Consider the following 21,544-nt stretch of genomic DNA (forward strand, 5'->3'; position numbering starts at 1 on the left):
GCATTGCATGTACTTGGTTGGGGCGGCGTCCACAAGTGACAACTGCGGTCTTTGTGCTTCTCTAGAAAACAAATATCTGTACACACGTCCTTCTGAAGGTCACGTGACTGCATAACATAGCCAACAGATAGCGAATGATTTTTAACTGTTGCCTACATTGAAAGTAAAGATCTCGAGCCATGCAGAAAGAGCACAGGTACTGCCTATATCAAAACAGATGTAACATACCGGACATTTATACACTTGTTCCTCTCCTCTCCCCCTCCCCCTCACCCCCACCATTTCTTTTGGACAGTGTGTTTAATATACTTGACAAATTCCGTATTCCTTTCCTGTACTCTAGTTCCCTTTTACATCTTCATCTACAGCTGCACTCAGCAAGTCACCATACGAGGGGCGATCCAAAATAAAAGCACAGTGTTTTTTAACAATTGCTTTCCATACCTTCGATATTTTCACACTATGTTCATACATTCTTGAGACACGGAATGTCATTTCCTTCGCTTTCAGCTACCTTACGCAACCGAGGAACTAAGGCCCGTATACATGAGCTGTAGTAGTCAGGGCCAGCTTGTTTGAGAAACTGCTCAGCATCCTTCGCAATGGAGTCGTAATCTCCAAATTTCGTTTCGCGAAGGGATTTCTTCAATTTACCGAAGAGGTCATGTTCAAATAGCGCAACATCAGGACTGTAGGCTGGGTGTTCCAGTTTTGTCAAGCCAAGCTTTGTGATCTCGGTGATGATTTTCTTACTGACGCGTGACCGAGCGTATCGTACAACAGCAAAACATCGAGTTTTTGCCGATGTCGTCGAACGCTTCCGTGTGGCATGATGTTCACAGGTAACAGCCTTTCCGAACCAATATCACCTTCGCCATCACTTTCGTTGCTGAAGCCACAGTTTCGATTCGGCGTGTTTGCATGATGCCATTCGATCGCTCACCTTTTCGCCTACGGTTCAGAATGATGCAACCAGGTTACATCTTCCGTCACAATCATTGGAAGGAAGTCGTCTCCGCAATTCCCGTGCTGTCCTTCGTGTTTCTTTGTGGGCATCCGTCAACATACTCGGAGTCAATCTTGCACAAACTTTCTTCAACTTTAGCTGTATCAATATCCTGCTCACAATAGCTTCTCCTACTCCAATTCGGACTGACACTTCTGTTACGTGCGTTTTTCAGACAAAATCAGATTGTGAATACATCGCACGTTGTCAATGTTTGTTCACTTTGCAGTGCTTGGGTCGCAGCGCGGGAGCTTCAGAGCATTGGCTTGCTCACTTTCACCAGATAACCTGCTTGTCCAACGACTTACTGTACTGCGATCGACAGAGTTATCCCCCACACACCTTCCTTAATATATAGTGACCGTCTGTACGACCTTCAATGTCTAATTTTAGCGTCCTGGGTGTTGCGAGAGTCGTCTCTTGGGACGTGACCTAGCGGGATTTAGTAAAAGTTACTACTAGGAGCTCCTTTCTAGCAACGTCTGCCGCCGAAGTTTGTTGAACATCTCACTGACACGCTGACTAAACAAAAAAGACTAATCTTGTAACTATTTTGTGAATATTTTCTGTCGTCCGTTAATCCAGTTTGGTACTGGTCCTGGGCCAACAAACAGTACTAAGCAGTTAGTCCGGTGTGCCTTCCTTCGTACTATCAATGATAATTTTTTACGCTAGTCTAGGTACCGTTACTTCTGTTCTGGCTGATTCTCCCACAACTTCCAAATTTCTTACCTCTGCATTTAGCTTCTGCATACGAGGGGCTTTCCGTGAGTAATACAACACACCTTTTTCGTGAAAGCAGGTTGGTTTTATTGAGGATTTCAATACACCACATTATTCCCTACCTTTTTTGGCTGCAAAACTCTATTTTCCATCATCTCCGTCCATTGCGTCAGTCTTATGCCACCTTACTGTGAGGCGTGTATGCCTGCATGGTACTACGCTACTGGTCGACGGTTGAGCCAACTTGTTGCTGCATCACTTACCTCCCCATCATATTGGCCGAAACAGATGGAAGTAGGGAGGTGCGAAATCCGGACGGTAGAGTGGATGAGGAAGAACAGACCAGTGAATGCGAAAATATTTTGACACCGACCTACATAGGGCGGAACGATCACCACGATAAAATAAGGGAAATCAGAGCTCGTATGGAAAGATATAGGTGTTCATTCTTTCCGCGCGCTGTACTAGATTGGAATAGTAGTGTTGTGAAGGTGGTTCGATGAACCCTCTGCCAGGCACTTAAATCTTAAATGTGATTTGCAGAGTATTCATGTAGATCTAGATGAATGAAATTTTGTGAGCTGTTCTCGGGTGAGCAAATTTGAGTGAGACGTTGCGTTGTCTTGGAGAAGATCGTTTGCATTTTTGTAGCGACGAACACGCTGATGTTGTTTCTTCGGTTTTCTGAGCGTAGCACAACATTTCATAGCTTATTATTGCACCGTGAGGGAGAACATCAAACAAAATAACTGCTTCAGTCCCAGAACACCGTCGCCGTACTTCAACGGATGAAGCTGTGGCTTTAAACTTTTCTTTGATGTGTTGCTGTTTTGTGATGAACCATTGTTTCATTGCCTCCTGTAACGTTGTTAGACAGAAGTCATCACGGTCAGCCCCGTAACGCGGAAGCAGTTCCGCACAGATGGTCATTCGTTGTTGTTTACGCTCTTCTGTTACGCGACGAGGAACCCTAGAGTTCCCTAACTTGTGGACGACTGTGTCAGAACTAGCGGCAGAGGCATCTAGTTGTGCAGCAAGTTCTTAGCGATCCGTAGATCACCTCTGATGAGTGTGTCCGCACGTGAAACAATAGAGGGGATATTCCACTATGTTCCACAACAATTCCGAAGTTTTTCAACCGAAATTGGCCGAGAAAAGAAATGTTGCATTACTTATTAAACGCTCCTCGTAACTGGTGTTTGTATAGAGCTTCCCACAGTTGCCCGTGAAATAGTATCTTCTTAATATGTGTCACCCTAAATATAAACTTTGTCTCCATTCTCGTTTCAGGATTTCGTACAGCATTTGCGCGATTGTAGGGGTTTGCTCTTCACAATCATAACTCATGCATGTCCACTATCGTACCCTTTGTTTGAAGTCGTACTCGCCTTTCGCCCAGACAGCAGCAGACAGTTGACCTCAAGAGCCGGTAGTAGAGACCTGGTTTGCGCCCTTGCGGTAGTGTTAACCGCATTGCTTCATCTTGTGTTTGATAGCTCGTGTGCTTCCCCGTTGGCGCATGACCGGATGTCAGCGGGAAGCGGCAACCTCAATATCTTGGCCAGTCAGTCGCAGTGCAAACGTCCTCCTCCTCCTCCTCCTCCTCCTCCCCCCCCCCCCCCCCCCCCCCGTGACAGACCATTCGTCTGTTTGGGAACACGTGTTCAAGGCCACATAAACAAGTCCTATTTTATTGATGAATTCCCTACGTTTAGGAGGAAACCAAGGCGGGCGGTCCGGAAAAAACCTAAAGAATGTAGTTGGTGCCGCGTGGCTCGGGGAAACTTTGAGGACGATCTAAAGCCCAGCAAGGTCTGTTTCACAGGAGTTGAAACCTGAACCATTGAATTCACTGAGTGGGCTTTAGCTATAAAGCGTAAAGCTAAACTTCCAACAAGCAGCTTAATGTGTCTTTCACCCACAAGTCAACCATATCAGAAATAACTATCCTGTAATATTGCTTCCGGATGACATGAGGCTTGTGCCTTTCGGGCTGGTAGTGCATCAGCATGGAATATAAAGAATAGTAGCGTAGGTACACGCAGCAGAGTTGAGCTTAAAGTATAAAATATTTGATGCTAGTCCGAAATTTCACCTAAGCTAACTCTTGTTTGTATATATAATTCTGCATTCAGGCGACTGGGTCGCAGTGGTAAACGTCAAACATCAGGCAAACTTTATTACTCATATGACACGTTTCTGAATTTGTTCGTCATTAGGTATCCAGGTGCGATTTCTGCACGTAGATTTGGCGTTTAAAGTTGTATGTGAAACAAACATTCGACAGTAGTCTGCAGCAATAGCTCCTCGATATCTGCTGATGGATAAATACCGAAACCCGTCATATGAGCAATAGTCATTCATTGGCTGATGTCTTTCACAACTGCGACCCAGTCGGCCTGAACCCAGAGCAGGTTATTATGACAATGGTCGTCTGCCTCATGCATGACTTTCACATTTATATTCTTTTGTTTGTGTTACAGGTACGAGAAGCTGAATCCATGGACTGTGCTACAGGCAGTGGACTTCGACAATGTTCTGGGTTGAGTGTAAGTACCGCACGCTTATCACTGAAAGATGCAGGAAGGGGAACGCAAATGGAAATTCCATTTCGTCTTAAACACAAATAGCTGAAGACCTGTTTCAGCTTTAATCTTACAAGAGTAATGAAATGTACCCGAAAACAGCAGCGGTGAGTAACGTAATAAAAAGCAACTGGCCCATGCTTGTACCAGTTTCGCAGTGCTATCCGTTTTCTTTCTTCGCCCTGCGGTGATATACAATCTTATCCGTTTCATATTTGTGGGTGTCGCACCACCTAAGGTCACGGAAAAAAAATCGCAGCACCAAGAACGAGTTATGTTACATAAACGAAAATTGGTAGGCATGTTTCTTAATCCGAAAGACGTCTCTTCAAATTTTGCGCCAGTCGCATAAGAGATTGGACGTGGTGAATTGATGTCAAGCAAGCCTTTAAGGCGGCAAAGATGCCATTATCAACAGCTCTATGAGTTTGAACGATACCGTGTAACAGAGCTACGAGAAGCCAGATGTCGCTTCTGCGATATTGCAGAAAGACTTGGCAGGAATGTAGCCTATGTAAAAGATTAATGGTATAGGTGGTCACGAGAATGTACTGTCGCAAGAAGACCGGCCTCCGACCGGCCACGTGGCGTTACCGAGAGGAAAGACCATCGTGTTCGGCGTATAGCTCTGGTGCATTGCACTACATATGCAGGAGCAATGTGAGCAGCAGTTGCCACCGCTGTGACACAATGAACTGTCGGTTTCCTTAAGGACATCTCCGAGCCAGACGCCCTACAGCGTGCATTCCACTTCTCCTAAACCACCGCCGTTTGCTTCTTCAGTTGTGTCAAGCGAGCGCTCATTAGATGGCAGGGTGGGGGTCGGTTGTTTTTTCTGATGAAAGCTGGTTCTTTCTTGCTGCCAGAGATGGCCCTGCGTGTTGGTTAGAAGGAATACAGTTACGGGACTGCAAATAACTTGTTTACGAGCTATACACACACTGGACCTACACCTGGAGTTATGTCTGGGGTGCAATTTCGTAAGATGGCAGAAGCACTCTCGTGGTTATCCCACGCACCGTATCCGAAAATTTGTCAGTCTGGTGATATGACCTGTTGTGCTGCCACTCATGAATAGCATTCCAAGGGGTGTTTTCCAACGGAATAACGCTCGCCCACATACCGCTGTTTTAATGAAGCATGCTCTGCAGAGCATCAACATGTTACCTTGGCCTGCTTGATCACTAGATCTGTCTCCACCGAGCACATATGGGACATCATCGGGAGGCAACTCCTCCGTCGTCCACAACCAGCATTAACCGTCCTCATATTGACCTACCAACACAATGACGTTCGACGCCTGTACAACACAATCCGTGCACGTTTGCACGCTTGCATTCAACGTTGTGGCGTTTGCACAGGTGATTAATGTACTTGCATTTCACATTTCCAATAGCATATCTCGAGCTTACATTAACGTGTGGTACTCCATTGTCAATAACTTAAATATGTTACGTAGACAAATGCATTCCCGAAATTTCATTACTCTACTTAGTTTTTGGTGTTGCGATTTTTTTTTTCCACCAGTGCATTTAATCGATGGTGGCACGATACGATGCAAAACTTTCTACATGTGTGCAAGATAATTTCAGCAGGCTAACCAATTCTGTGGACTGACCCTACGTCTGGATGATAAGCGTCACAGCAAGTTCGCGTTTATTGTGAACCGGCTTTCATTAACTGAACACTTCATTTTATTAGTGCGTTGGGGGATGGGAGCGTCCTTCTAACAAGGAGGCCTCATACGCGACCAACTGATTCGGCTCATATTTGCCAGTTGTTTTGTTGGCACAACACCCTCCAATCCCCTCCGTTTTTCGGAAAACTGCCCCTGAAGTTCATGACGCGCAGTCGATTCAGAATTGACGAGGTCGATAGATAATTAAAAACTGAACATTTTTGTCAGCACATATGGCTCCACAATCGCATATTTTCCAACAAATCGACGAAAGAAACCTTTTAGACTGCAACGTCAAACTGAAAAGTAGGCTCATGGTTCAGCGTTCTTCGTAAATTTGACACTCGTTTGTAATTACCAAACCACACGCCCCCTCAGCTCGTGAAGTTCCATTTCCTACTTCGCTTCTGGACGCTTCATGTTTTGTCAGGCAATGCAGTAGAAGCGTTTGAAATTTCATGTTACAGTAGCCTTTTGATGAGATGGATTGGTCACACAGTGAATAAGACGTCCGGCAACATGTCAGCGAGGGGAAAAATCCAAAATAAACGACATAATGAATGGGAGATGATTAGGCACGTATTACGAGTCGTTTCAAAACTAGTTGAATGCTTTATGGAAGGAATAATCGCAGGGAAGGCCGCTAGATATTACTATATGACACACCATTGACGTAGTATGCAACAGTTAGGCCTAAAGGAAGTGGATAACTGGTAAGCACCTGGACTGGAGCGCATCAGATCAGTCTTTGTGTAAAAAACTGAAGCAACACTTTGTCCAAACTCTGTGGCCGTCAGAACAGATGCCAAGTTAGTTTCGGATGGAGCTAAAAAAATGATAGGTCGGAGGTAAGTGGTCTGTATATCCAACGAGCACAGAAATACAAATGCTTTAAGACGACGCTTATATTACCTGTTGCACAAGCACACTGCAACGCCTCTCCCCTGTCCCCATTCACCGCACTAATTTCGTATTGAGCGCCTCATTTGTATTCTCGCAAGGGAAATACGTGAACTGGAGCTCTTAGAACCGTACGAAAATATGCTTAGTATATAAATCACCCATCCTAAAAACGGTGCTATGAGCCATTTCCATGCAGAACTGCGCCTCTTACAACGAGAGACATATAAATTATCTGTTAAAACTCTAGCGGAGGAACTATGGTAATGCGAAGAAACAAAGCGTCGTCGATGTAGTAGGACCAAAAAAAAAAACCATATTTCAATGCTGTGACTTATTGCTAAATTTCTCACTGCTTACAATAATTATGTTTTCCGGACAAATACGTTTTCTAACGATCTCATCATTGTCATTAGAAAAAAGTTTGTTTAGATAGTATACTGCTGCGGAACACCCAACAATGAAGGTAAAATGAAACTGACTGCGGGACATATTAGCTGCAGCGAAGCCTGTGCGCGAACGTCCTGTACGCATTCGACATTTCATGCAGTATTGGTATGATACGATTGTTTTGGAACCAATTAATGCGACATTTCGTGTTGTTCGGCAACATGCGTGCAAGACACAATTAAGAGTGCTTACCATCGTGGACGAGCAGTTGGACGGTTTTACTGTGCCCACTGTATTGGGTATGTCCACAAGTGTCAACTTGCGATTAAAACAAGACAGCTGAAGGTGGATATGCTAAGGGAAAGCATGCCCGCTGTCGTAGACGTAACATAACACCGCAAGAGGCTAGATACGTAGCCCTACTGTCGAAAAGGATCAGGCATCTCACTCCTAGGAAGATCACTTAGACATTGCTAGCTTTATGGTACTCGGGTTTCCCCAGAACTATTTCGCGGCGATTAAATAAAGTTGGCGCACTTCAACCTCGCCATCGTCGAGAAACAAGTCATTGATGTTAGGGAGCACCTTGCTTGGTTCAGTAATAGTGGTCCAGCGTGATGTTCCCCTGCGGACTCCCTTCTCTGTGGCAAGTTATTCTGCTCTACATTGGGCGTGGAGAGAGAGGAAACAAGTTAAACACTACAGAATGTTAATGAACGTCAACGGTATGGCCTGAGCGCTATGGTGTGGGCAGGCATTATGCTCAGTGGCCGAATACCACTTCATAGCTTTGCGCGAGATACCGTTACAGCACAGCAGTATTGCAAGGGGATTATTCTGGACGATGTCCGTGTTTTTAGGGATGCGGTAGGCCCCGACAGGACCGTTGAGGTGTCACACACTGGAAAGTGAAGATATTGAACGTGTGGAGTTGGCTGGGTACTATCCTGTCCTAAGCCCTATAGAGCATACCGGCGACCCTTACGGCAAACGTGTTTCTCAACGAACTCCCCGAACCGTGTAAGAAGGAAAACCACCTTGAGAGAGCCGTGGGACAATATCCTCAACATGTATAACAGGTGACAATGTGCACAGTGCCCAATGAAATCATATTCCTTTAGAGGGACCGATATCGACTTCGTTGCAAGTTCTTTGTCCTCTATCCTGCTTTCTCGCATGGTGAAATCTGCCCCATTTTTTGTTATAAATATCATTTGAATTCTGTTAATTATCTATTTTTAATGTCGTCCATCGTTGCATATAATTATTCGTGTCCAACAATGTGTCTGTTCCAGAGCAACTGTCAAGCAGTGTAACATAAGTGGGATGTTATTCACTAAGAACTTTATCTGAATTCCTTTCATTTTACGTTATAGTTTCATTATATTTCCACCGGTGTTTAATGTCTACAGTAATATTAACAGTAGTTGCTATTAATATAATTTATAACTGTGTATGTAATATAAAACATTGTGTGGTATCATTGGCATCGAATAAGTACGGCCTGTTTAGTGTGTCGAAAAAATGGCTCTGAGCTCTATGGGACTCAACTGCTGTGGTCATCAGTCCTAAGAACGTAGAACTAGTTAAACCTAACTAACCTGAGGACATCACACACATCCATGCCCGAGGCAGGATTCGAACCTGCGACCGTAGCAGTCGCACGGTTCCGGACTGCGCGCCTAGAACCGCGAGACCACCTTGGCCGGCTTAGTGTGTCGAGATAACAGGTCTAAAATTCATGGCAATTGAATTAAACTTTTCAGATAGCGTAATTATTGTAAGACGAGCAAAATATAGGAGTAAGTCACGACGATGAAATAAGTTTTTTTGGTCCTGTTACGCCGATATTTTGTTTTCTTAGTGTCACCCAATTTGCGGAACTTGAATAGGTGCGGGGTCCTAAGAGAAAATTTTGTATGTGAATAGCCCGTATAACGGTTTTTCAGATGAGTGATTTATATTGTAAGAAAAATTTCGTGTGGTTTCTAAGCGTGCCAGGTAATGCGCTCCCCTTGTCAGAGATAAACAGCAGCAGAGCGAGCCACGTGACGTGGAGCCGCTGAGCTGGCGCTGTTTCCGCTGGCTGCGAGGGGCAGACCAGTCCTCTGGCTTCCTCATCTGGCGGCCTTCGCCGCTTCCGCTCCGGGTTCATCGGCGGACGACGTTTATATTTTTCAACACTCTAGCAATGAACATACGCGAAAAAACTAAAACTGTTTTGTCATACCGAGACTCTAACCCGGACCATTGACTTACTTTACTTGTATCAAGCATTCGTAATGTTACAATTTCTGGAAGACAGTAGAATTTAATATCAAAGTTTGGTTCCTGTCGGGTGGTTTGGCGATGCTTACCCAACAAATTTCATAACGTTAGCATGTACCTAAAATTTGCCATAAAATACAATTTGGCTCTGAATAATAGCCACTGTGTTACGATAAGAGAGCAGCGTATATTCCCGAGGCTTCGATGAAGAATGCCTTACAATCGTAGGATTTTCGGCATAGTGCATCTGAAAACTGTGTTAGGTACACTAAATGCCTTCCATATTTATTTCCAGAAACCTCATCAGTTGCTTGAAATTACATAACAGATCTGATTATTTAAGTAATCTGTTGCACGTGTGTATTCATTTTTAGGTTAAAATATTATGCAAGATTTGCTAAATTTACCAGAAAGCGGAATCGTATTTAGTTTTTTTTACTACAGTACATTCACACTGGCAGTTTTTTTTTTTTGGACTGTAGGACTGCTGACTATGTGTTTCACTAGAGCATACAAGGCACCACAAATACCAATTTTAGCTGGATGTAGGTAGCTCCCCCAACCTTTCTGCATTTTTTAATGGTTTGGGGTTCGATACATGTACACAATATGCACAGAAATACTAGTCGATGATTTGTCTAGTATGTAATATAGCTTTTCTCAATTTATGTCGCAGTTAATATATAAAGAAAAATGCGGTTAATATGCTTCGAATTACGTATTAACAATGGTAAGTTACTTCGGTCTGTGCTGCAGATCACTCTTATACAAACAGTGATTTCAGTCTCAGTAGTATGCAACGGCGTTTCAAATATAAATGATTTTTTTAATACATACTTGTTCGTGCGCTGGAAGTTCACATATCCAGACAGGCTGAAACAAGCATCTAATGACGAAATGGATGCAGGGATATCCCAATACTAATTCGGACTGAACACGTAGAAATATGTGTGGCAAGTCTTATATTGAACAGAACAGAAAAGTGGGAGACCAAAGATGATCCTTTTCAATAATATTCAGACACGGCTATCTGTGTGTGTTCTCACTCGCGGCGTCGTGATTTTGTCGGGCTTCCTTGCAGGCTAGCTTTCACTTCGCCAGATTTTTTTCTGGTATTGGGACTGGTTGTACATATATCATTATGGTTAATCTGCTGTTCATAGATGCCGGAAACTCTGTCCGAACCAGATTTATTTGATCCATCACGTAATACGCAATTTCATCCCACTGTTTTTGGAAATAGAGCGAAACATAACGTTATCATTTTCCAGACGCACAAATGATGAAATCAGTTAACTATTATTAACGTACGGCTAATAACTAAACATGTCGAAAACGCACAAAAATGGTAGACATGTTTTTCATTAATGGTGGAATGCAAAGACGAAGTCTGACAGTGGCATCAAGCTACGTTCGCTGAGAGTCGGCAAAATAGAAAAGATAGATATAATTTTGTCCATTATTGGATTGGATATATCGGGTTTCGGGAATCAAACTTACAGGAAACACTACAACCAGCCACAACTTTTTTAGAAATGATTTTATTATACCGATACTAGTTTCGGGCCCGACCCCGTCATCAGACGGTAACACTGATTTCCTGGGAAGTTTTACATTTGTGTACTGAAATATAACAAAGTTTTTGTGATTACTTAGTTTACAAAAACTTTGTTGTATTTTAGTACACAAATGTAAAATTTGCCAAGAAATCAACGCTACCGCCTGACGATCGACTTAGGCCGAAAACATTTACGGTACAATAAAACTGTAAAGTGTGTTCGAGAGTTAGTTACATACGAGGGCGTGCTCAAAAATGATGCATCAGATTGTTACGTGAAAGCTTTTAAGCCTCTTAAATAAAACAAACGTTCAAGCGTTATTAATATTCTACATCTCTGTTCTTCATGTCTACATATTTTCATCCGTCTGCCGCTGGATGGCTCCGAATTGTAGCGTGTAACATGGCAGTAGGTAACGTAACAATTTGGTACGTGAGAAAAGCGTGCTGTAATCGAATTTCGAATTCGAAGAGTTCGTCCACGTATGAAACACCCTCTCCTTCAGCATGACAATTCCAGACCGCACACGAGCGCTGCGGCGGCTTGGTTCACTGTCGTCTATCATCCTGAATTGGCCCTATCAGATTTTCATCTGTTTCCAAAGCTTAAAAAAACACCTTCGATGACTTGTTAGCTAGTGATGAAGCTGTACAAGCAGAGGCGAGGTTGTGGCTCCGTCAGCAAACATTCTGCAGTGACGGTATCAACAAACTGGTCTGTTGTTGGGAGAATGTTTGTCGTTACGGTGACTGTGTTGAGAAATAAATATTTGACATGAAGAACGACGATGTAGAATGTCAGTGAGGTTGTTGTATTTAAAAAGCCCCAAGAGTTTTCGTATCAAAAGATTCGGAGGCATAACTTTTCAGCACACGCTCGCAGATAGTTTAGGAACATATTAATACGTGTTTTAGATGCTGTCGTGTTGAAACCAGTTGCGTGTTCCAATTACAACAGGCTGTTTAGCCCGGAGAATCTGGCACAACATATATCTAAGGCGGGGAAATGTGAGAATGAAAATTCTGAGGGGGCCGTTTGATACAAGGCGTACTACTGTCCGCAGTCCAATCTCCTCTCGCTGCGCAGTCCTGGCTGCGACTGCCGCCTTCTGCGAAGAGCTGCCGCGCCGCGCCACTCCCACCACCAGCTGGGCGCGCAGCTCTGCGTGACGTCATCGCAGGGCGGCCAGGAGGGGAAAGCTCGCACTGGCTGGGCGCGGTGCACGCTTGCGGAACGACGCGCGCTGCCGGAACTGTGCCGTGACGTCACCATGCATGGTAGCTAGCGTATGCTCCCCAGTCACTGCGGAGTTATTCTGCGCTTGGGCGACGTGCAAATGAAACTGATGCCACATGAGCCATTCACCAAATCGTCATATTAGTCTTGTTGCGTAAAACTTAATCTGATGCGCGTGTTTTTCAGACTTCTGATAGGCCACACATAATGGCCGACATAAGCTCTACCACTGCCAACTTATGGATACTGCTACGATTAACCCTTCTCGCTGTCTTTAGAATTAATTAATATTCTGCATTGTAATGGATACTGCTGTAACGAGATTCCACAATTTCCTACCGTTCCGGGTGCAGGACTTGAGATACCATATTGTTTCTACCCTGTTACTGACTTATTCTGTCAGTATGAAGCCCTGGCACTTCTATGGATTACTGATTACTTTTCGTATAAAGATAAAATTGTAATAGAATCTGTAGAAAAGTTTCCATATTCTGGTAAAGCGCTTTCGTCTATACTTTCCACACCGTGCTCATCAGCTCTAGAACACTTGTGCTTTAAAAGACTGGTTCTAGCAACCGGCGTCTATTCAAATCGTGTAAATTGTGTAAACTTCTTGTGTGGAACTGAGTGTTTTCGTAACTTGGGGGTTATGGGACTTTAGTATAAAGTACCTATTTTGTAGACGGACACACACACACACACACACACACACTATTTAGATACGGAGAAAAACGCTTCTCGCCAGTCTGTACCTGGAGCCTAGAGCGCGCAAACTTTGTGCCGATACCAATTACCAGACGTTAAGTATCTGGGCCGTGTTACTCATAGTATTCGATGAGGAAAGCTGTCGCGGGGAATTTTTCTTCCACGTCTAAACGTCCCTGTTTATATTGCACGAAGTATACATGAGCTACTTCCATCCTTAGGCTAATCCTACGTAATCTTCTACGATGAAGTTAAACGATCGTTGTCGCGGCACAAATAGAACTAACTGATCCAAACGGAAGGTGCCACACTTGGCTGAAATTCTCGCTCCGTGAAGCTTTCGCCCTCGACAGCTCTTCTGGAGTGGGCCAGTAGCCATGTTTTCTAGTTTTTTCGCAGCAGTCGTCGGTGGCATCACCGTCACAGTAGGGCGTTTTTATCGCAGTTGCGCAGAAGCCACGAGGTTTGCTGTACTCTGCTTCGCCAGTGTGTGCAAACTGTGTAGTGAGTGGCGTCCCAATGGGTCCTTTGGACAGTGAATAATAATAATAATAATAATAATAATAATGGTGAATTCCGATCTCAACAAAACGAAACCTCCACATCATATAGATCGTGTGTTGAAAACAGTAGTATTAAAAGTGGTTTGTTAGACTTGACAATGGGTTGGAACTACAGTGACGCAACTTTGTAGGAGAAACCTGATGAGTTGCTTAACATCTTTTTTACCCTTCTTAACCGATTACCGACCGTAAAATAACTTAAAAGTTAAATCCTACAGTTCATAAAATTTTACGGCCGAAGAACTGTGTACAGCAGCACAAGCATTACCTTCTTTATAAATACTGTACCGTCATCTTCATAGGTATCCACGCAAGGCCCGACTTCTGGGAGCCCAATCTCATATTTTTCACCAATTACTGTTGTGACATTTGAAGAATATCAGTACATATCCTCTTTAGAAACAAAAATTTACCAAAGTTTTACTGCATGTTTTTACTTCAGCACCAATAAATTCACGTAACGTAGTTTCTTTGCTTTTGTAAATTAGTTCTGATATTCAGCATCGCTAATTCAAAAGATGCAGTAGTCGTAGTGTGATAGTCAAAAGAAATTTTCCAGGTATAACTAAGTTTTTTTGTGAAACAGCGGGTTCCATCACTTGGATGATTTGAAATAATTGGACGAATCCACAATTCTAGTCGGTGGTCTTCTGCGACGACGAACAACGTATAATACTGCTATAGCTAAATATTTAAATTTCGAATGGCAGCTCGTTTGCAGGTGTCTGGAAAGCTGGTTGCAACACAGTTCCAAAAACCACAGAGTTTTGTCTCAAGTGTGGCACTAAGTTTTTATTTTGACGTGACCTCATCGGCCTCGTGTCGCGTTTATAATCGATTGAAGTGTGGCTCCGAATGGCGACTATTTAAACATATGTTACCGAACGCAGAAAATCGCCTGGTGTCGCACTAGTCTTTAATTCCACATCATGTCTGAAATATTTGTATAGGACATAGCAGTTCAGTGTCCGGCACCAGTTAGCATCATGGGCGCCCGAGCCAGCGATGTTACTGACCTCATTACGCTGCCTCGGAGGGAAAGTTTCTTGCGGAAGCGTAGAGTAAGCACAGCGGTAACCGATAAAGATCATTCACGCCGAAATACGGCCTACGAAAGCAGCCAAAATCTCTAAGTAAAGAAATTCAAACATCGGTAGGAGTATCTTAAAGACTTCAGGTAGCGTTTCGAGTGTCGAGGCGCCATATGGCATGCAAACAGCGGATCCTGCTCAACATAGAGCTGTACGTAAAAGTTGAATGAAGTTGATCCTACAGCAGAATATGTGCGCTCAGAGGTCTAGTGCTCCTCATCGGGGCTTCTGACTGAGGTAGCGGGTTAAATTCGCAGTGACCATTCGTAACTTCCTTGTGTCAAGAGTAACTTGGTGGGCGTCCACTCAGTTCGTGAAACCAAATAAGAAGCTACTTGAACGTATCAATAGCGGAGACATTTGCTAGTCATACGTTAGAGGTACTCTTGGGTGAAGACAAACCTCGAATAAAAGCAGATGTCACTTTACCGAAATTGCTCCGTTTCTGATCGTCTCTTAGTCCGCTAACGGTGGATTTAGACCTTAAGCTTTAGTTTTCCTATATGTTACGTCATAAGCTTTATAAGACCGAATGTGATACGTTAACTAATGTAAGACCATTCGCTGGCACCGGAGATCTGCGATACATAGCAGGGTAATGTTGTATTACTGTCTTTCCATTTACGATGCACAAGCTGGTTATTGTGAGATACGAGCAGCTGGTAGATATGTGCCAGCGGTCATCACAAACGGAATATAGAATGTCCGTAATGGTTAGGTATATTTTGAAGTTTGCATTGTTGCAAACAAAAACTTGCAAGAACATTTTATTCTGCTTCATATGCAAACTTCAAAATGTATGAAGCGGAACAAACTGTTTCTATCTTTGTAGACACATACCCTGTATGTATGTGTTACACTGTCGTCACTGGGTTTTGCTTTATTCTAGTTCTCATTGCCTGTGGCTGTTCATGTTGCAGTCTCTTTTGTAGTAAAGCTGGATTTTTCACAGTTCGTCGTTTGCAATGAGTTTTTTTTAGTGATAGTGGTTTTCACGTTGTCACACCATCGGTAATGTTAAAAGTGGAATCTTGAAAATGTAATTGTTGAGCGTTCATTAAGGAATTCAACACGAATTGAACACACTTCTGAAAGAAATGCGCGAAAACTCTGAAGATTTAAGCTGGTGATGGATTCCCGACATTGCCTTGTACAAACTGAGAAACACCAAGCGTGACAGCACTACGATGTAGGTGATTCTGCGTAGCTTGGCTGGACTCACCCTGCTGTGGTGAGTTGTTCTCTCTATGCTTGGGTAGTGATCGCTCCTGGCTATCAAGTGTGCCATTGCGCTGACGGCTGAAAAGACATTCAGCCACTTAGGACGCCGGCAAGGTATTTCAACCTGAGGCGTTTGTTTCCTGGGCATACTTACATGTGCCAGCGAGTCATGACTACAGCTAAAGGCGTGGGACCGTGTAGAGAGAGCGGACCACACGCGTTCCGGTTCTCCACCACATTAAACACTATACGGTTCGCTGCATACGATTGACATTACTTGATAGTTCACATTTCACGGCTTGGAGCTTATTTCGTCCCATCAGAGCGCTCAACGTCACGCCCGAACCGTTCGCCCTTGCCAAACTGCCACAACAGTTGATCATTTCACCTTGTCCGGCTTTCTTTCTTGTTATGTTTGGATCCCGAATCCTGGATCTGACCATTTAATTTCGTATATCATACTTAACAACCATCACACACACACACACACACACACACACACACACACACACACACACACACACACTTGGGTTCAAGTTTACATTTTGTCTGGCGGCGTTTCATTGACTGAGACTGGCGTAACACTGGCCATCCATCTCGCACAAGAGACGGCCAATTATTTCAAATCATCCAAGTGATGGAACCTGTTTCACAAAAAAACTTTGTGATATCCGGAATTTTTTTGATTATTACACTAAGACTACTGCATATTTTGAATTAGCGGTGCTGAATGCCAAACTTTGCTGGTACAGTGTTCTACGTATCCACCGCTTTTGTGTTCATTTGGGCCATCTGCCCTAAGTTTTGCAGTTCATATTAACGATGCTGTAGGAAAGTCAGAGAGCTCGGTATCGTATAGGACAGGAAATTGATGTGGAAGAGGAGGTGAATAAGAATATTGCTGGAGGGCTTGGAACGGATGCCAAACAGCACCAACTTCAGTGATAAACGATTACTAAATAGCCTGTGAACTGTGAAAGATCCACTGAAAGGAACTAACATTCGAAAATATTCCAAACATTTGAGTATCTTTGTCACTAAACGCCGTTGGGTCGAATGAACTTTCATTCTGCAGATCATGGCGGAATGGCTGTGAGGGCGGGTTGTCTGGGTAGCTCGTTGCTAGAGCACTCACCCGCGAAAGGCAAAGATCCCAGGTTCTGCTCCCGGTCTGACACAGTTTTAATATGCCTGGTAGTTTGCTTCCCCCCATGAGCCATGGACATTGCCGTTGGTGGGGAGGCTTGCGTGCCTCAGCGATACAGATAGCCGTACCGTAGGTACAACCACAACGGAGGGGTATCTGTTGAGAGGCCAGACAAATGTGTGGTTCCTGAAGAGGGGCAGCAGCCTTTTCAGTAGTTGTAGAGGCAACAGTCTAGATGATTGACTGATCTGGCCTTGTAGCAATAACCAAAACGGCCTTGCTGTGCTGGTACTGCGAACGGCTGAAAGCAAGGGGAAACTACGGCCGTAATTTTTCCCGAGGGCATGCAGCTTTACTGTATGATTAAATGATGATGGCGTCCTCTTCGGTAAAATATTCCGGAGGTAAAATAGTCCCAGATTCGGATCTCCGGGCGGGGACTACTCAAGAGGATGACGTTATCAGGAGAAATAAAACTGACGTTCTACGAATCGGAGCGTGGAATGTCAGATCCCTTAATCGGGCAGGCAGGTTAGAAAATTTAGAAAGGGAAATGGATAGGTTAAAGTTAGATATAGTGGGAATTAGTGAAGTTTGGTGGCAGGAGGAACAAGACTTCTGGTCAGGTGACTACAGGGTTATAAACACAAAATCAAGTAGGGGTAATGCAGGAGTAGGTTTAATAATGAATAGGAAAATAGGAGTGCGGGTAAGCTACTACAAACAGCATAGTGAACGCATTATTGTGGCCAAGATATATACGAAGCCCACACCTACTACAGTAGTACAAGTTTATATGCCAACTAGCTCTGCAGATGAAGAAATTGAAGAAATGTATGATGAAATAAAGTAAATTATTCAGATAGTGAAGGGTGACGAAAATTTAATAGTCATGGGTGACTGGAATTCGAGCGTAGGAAAAGGGAGAGAAGGAAACGTAGTAGGTGAATATGGACTGGGGCAAAGAAATAAGAGGAATCCGCCTGGTAGAATTTTGCACAGAGCACAACTTAATCATAGCCAACACTTGGTTCAAGAACCATAAAAGAAGGCTGTATACATGGAAGAAGCCTGGAGATACTGACAGGTTTCAGATTGATTATATATAATGGTAAGACAGAGATTTAGAAACCAGGTTTTAAATTGTAAGACATTTCCAGGGGCAGATGTGGACTCTGACCACAATCTATTGGTTATGACCTGTAGATTTAAACTAAAGAAACTGTAAAAGGGTGGGAATATAAGGAGATGGGACCTGGATAAACTACAAGAACCATAGGTTATACATAGTTTCAGGGACAGCGTAAGGGAGCAATTGACAGGAATGGGGGAAAGAAATACGGTGGAAGAAGAATGGGTAGCTTTGAGGGATGAAGCAGTGAAGGCAGCAGAGGATCAAGTAGGTAAAAAGACGAGGGCTAGTAGAAATACTTGGGTAACAGAAGAAATATTGAATTTAATTGATGAAAGGAGAAAATATAAATATGCTGTGACTGAAGCAGGCAAAAATGAATACAAACGTCTCAAAAATGAGATCGACAGGAAGTGCAAAATGGCTAAGCAGGGATGGCTAGAGGACAAATGTAAGGATGTAGAGGCTTATCTCACTAGGGGTAAGGTAGATACTGCCTACAGGAAAATTAAAGAGACCTTTGGAGACAAGAGAACTACTTGAATGAACATCAAGGGCTCAGATGGAAACCCAGTTCTAAGCAAAGAAGGGAAAGCAGAAAGGTGGAATGAGTATATAGAGGGTCTATACAAGGGCAATGTACTTCAGGACAATATTATTGAAATGGAAGAGGATGTAGATGAAGATGAAATGGGAGATACGATACTGCGTGAAGAGTTCGACAGAGCACTGAAAGACCTGAGTCGAAACAAGGCCCCCGGAGTAGACAACATTCCATTGGAACTACTGATGGGCTTGGGAGAGCCAGTCCTGACAAAACTCTACCATCTGGTGAGTAAGATGTATGAAGCAGGCGAAATACCCTCAGACTTCAGGAAGAATTATAATTCCAATACCAAAGAAAGCAGGTGTTGACAGATGTGGAAATTACCGAACTATCAGTTTAATAAGTCACAGCTGCAAAATACTAACGCGAATTCTTTACAGACGAATGGAAAAACTGGTAGAAGCGGACCTCGGGGAAGATCAGTTTGGATCCGTAGAAATGTTGGAACACGTGGGGCAATACTGTCCCTACGACTTACCTTAGAAGCTAGATTAAGGAAGGGCAAACCTACGTTTCTAGCATTTGTAGACTTAGAGAAAGCTTTTTACGATGTTGTTTGGAATACTCTCTTTCAAATTCTGAAGGTAGCAGGGGTAAAATACAGGGAGCGAAAGGCTATTTACAATTTGTACAGAAACCAGATGGCAGTCATAAAGAGTCGAGGGACATGAAAGGGAAGCAGTGGTCGGGAAGGGAGTAAGACAGGGTTGTAGTCTCTGCCCGATGTTATTCAATCTCTATATTGAGCAAGCAGTGAAGGAAACAAAAGAAAAATTCGAAGTAGGTATTAAAATCCATGTAGAAGAAATAAAAATGTTGAGGTTCGCCGATGACATCGTAATTCTGTCAGAGACAGCAAAGGACTTGGAAGAGCAGTTGAAAGGAATGGATAGTGTCTTGAAAGGAGGATATAAGATGAACATCAACAAAAGCAAAACAAGGATAATGGAATGTAGTCGATTTAAGTCGGGTGATGCTGAGGGAATTAGATTAGGAAATGAGATACTTAAAGTAGTAAAGGATTTTTGCTATTTGGGGAGCAAAATAACTGATGATGGTCGAAGTAGAGAAGATATAAAATGCAGACTGGCAATGGCAAGGAAAGCGTTTCTGAAGAAGAGAAATTTGTTAACATCGAGTATAGATTTGTCAGGAAGTCATTTCTGAAAGTATTTGTATGGAGTGTAGTCATGTATGGAAGTGAAACATGGACGATAAATAGTTTGGACAAGAAGGGAATAGAAGCTTTCGAAATGTGGTGCTACAGAAGAATGCTGAAGATCAGATGGGTAGATCACATAACTAATGAGGTATTGAATAAAATTGGGGAGGAGTTTGTGGCACAACTCGACTAGAAGGAGGTATCGGTTGGTATGACACGTTCTAAGGCAGCAATGGATCACCAATTTAGTATTGGAGGGCAGCGTGGAGGGTAAAAATCGTAGAGGGAGACCAAGAGATGACTACACTAAGGAGATTCAGAAGGATGTAGGTTGCAGTAGGTACTGGGAGATGAAGAAGCTTGCACAGGATAGAGTAGCATGGAGAGCTGCATCAAACCAGTCTCAGGATTGAACATCACAACAACAACAATTTAAATAATCACACACTACGCCACAGAGTGGAAAATTAATTCTGGAAACAATGTCTACAAATTTTGACACCCAGTTATTTGTATGCGTTGAGTGATTTTTCAATTAAGATTCATTGATGCTATAGTCATAGGATTCCACTCTTCTGCCTTTTCAAAATGCACGGTTTTACGTTCATGTGCATAGGAACGATTTGTTAGTCTTCACACTGTTTACAATTTTTATCATGAGTTGATGGTATATTTGTGCATTTTTTTTAGATAGTACTTCAGTTTAGGTAACTGCATCAACGGCAAAAAAATTAAAATTTTTTATGCTTGGTGGTCCGCAACATGGCTATTTTACAAAGGACCTCTTGTTGTATATCTAGAGCTCCGCTTCTAAAGTACTTGTTTGCCAGGCCTGTATTCGGGTATTTAGAAAAGCAGTGACATCTGACACAGATGATAAACAAATGTGTGCATGCCGAGATCGATAACACAAGAAGCTTTGAATACATTGAAGTAGAAACAAAGTGTTGCGTTATCGATATCTGCATACATACATTTGTTTGTTTATGCTCTGTACCAGATGTCATTGATAGTCGACATTTCGGAACACCAGTCTAACAAGCAAATACTTAAGAAGTGCAGCCCATGGTGTATAACAATATGTTCTTTATCAAATATACAAAGTGTTTGGGTCTACTATTAATATTGTCTAGCGGGTCATGAGTATAAGGGGGCGTGCTGATAAGTAATGCCGACGATTTTTTTTATTGCGTTCTCAATATCGATTGAGGTATTACGTGTCATGCATGTTACTCGGTCCACTTTCCCGCTTCATTGGCGCAAGTTCGAACACTCTGCCGCTAGAGGTCTCCTAATTGTTGCGTGTAACTTAAGTTTGTAACGTAACTATGTCGGTGCGTGAGAAACAGCGTGCTGCAATGGAGATTCTAACCGCAGAAAACGTGCTTCCAATTGAAATACATAGATTGAAAGCTGTGTACAGTGATGATTGTATCGATATTAATGATGTTCGATGGTGAGTTGTTCGTGCTCGTAATGAAGGAAACGATGGCGGTAATCTCAGCGTGTGTGACGAAGCTCTTAGTGGACGACCGCGTAATGCAATTGACGGAACTCCTCTGAATCGGGTT

At 43.2% G+C, this 21,544-nt stretch overlaps 1 protein-coding gene across 3 annotated transcripts in view; it reads left to right on the forward strand.

The window, feature by feature from the left end:
* Positions 1–21,544, forward strand: part of LOC126334949 (wiskott-Aldrich syndrome protein family member 3) — a 254,690-nt gene that overhangs the window by 136,025 nt on the left and 97,121 nt on the right. For all 3 annotated transcript variants that reach the window (XM_049997692.1, XM_049997693.1, XM_049997695.1), the window contains exon 2: positions 4,213–4,278. The gene's annotated coding sequence lies outside the window, so the exon portion shown is untranslated. The remainder of the gene's footprint in view (positions 1–4,212; positions 4,279–21,544) is intronic.

This window comes from Schistocerca gregaria, chromosome 2 (genome assembly GCF_023897955.1).
Source record: "Schistocerca gregaria isolate iqSchGreg1 chromosome 2, iqSchGreg1.2, whole genome shotgun sequence".
Taxonomy (NCBI): domain Eukaryota; kingdom Metazoa; phylum Arthropoda; class Insecta; order Orthoptera; family Acrididae; genus Schistocerca; species Schistocerca gregaria.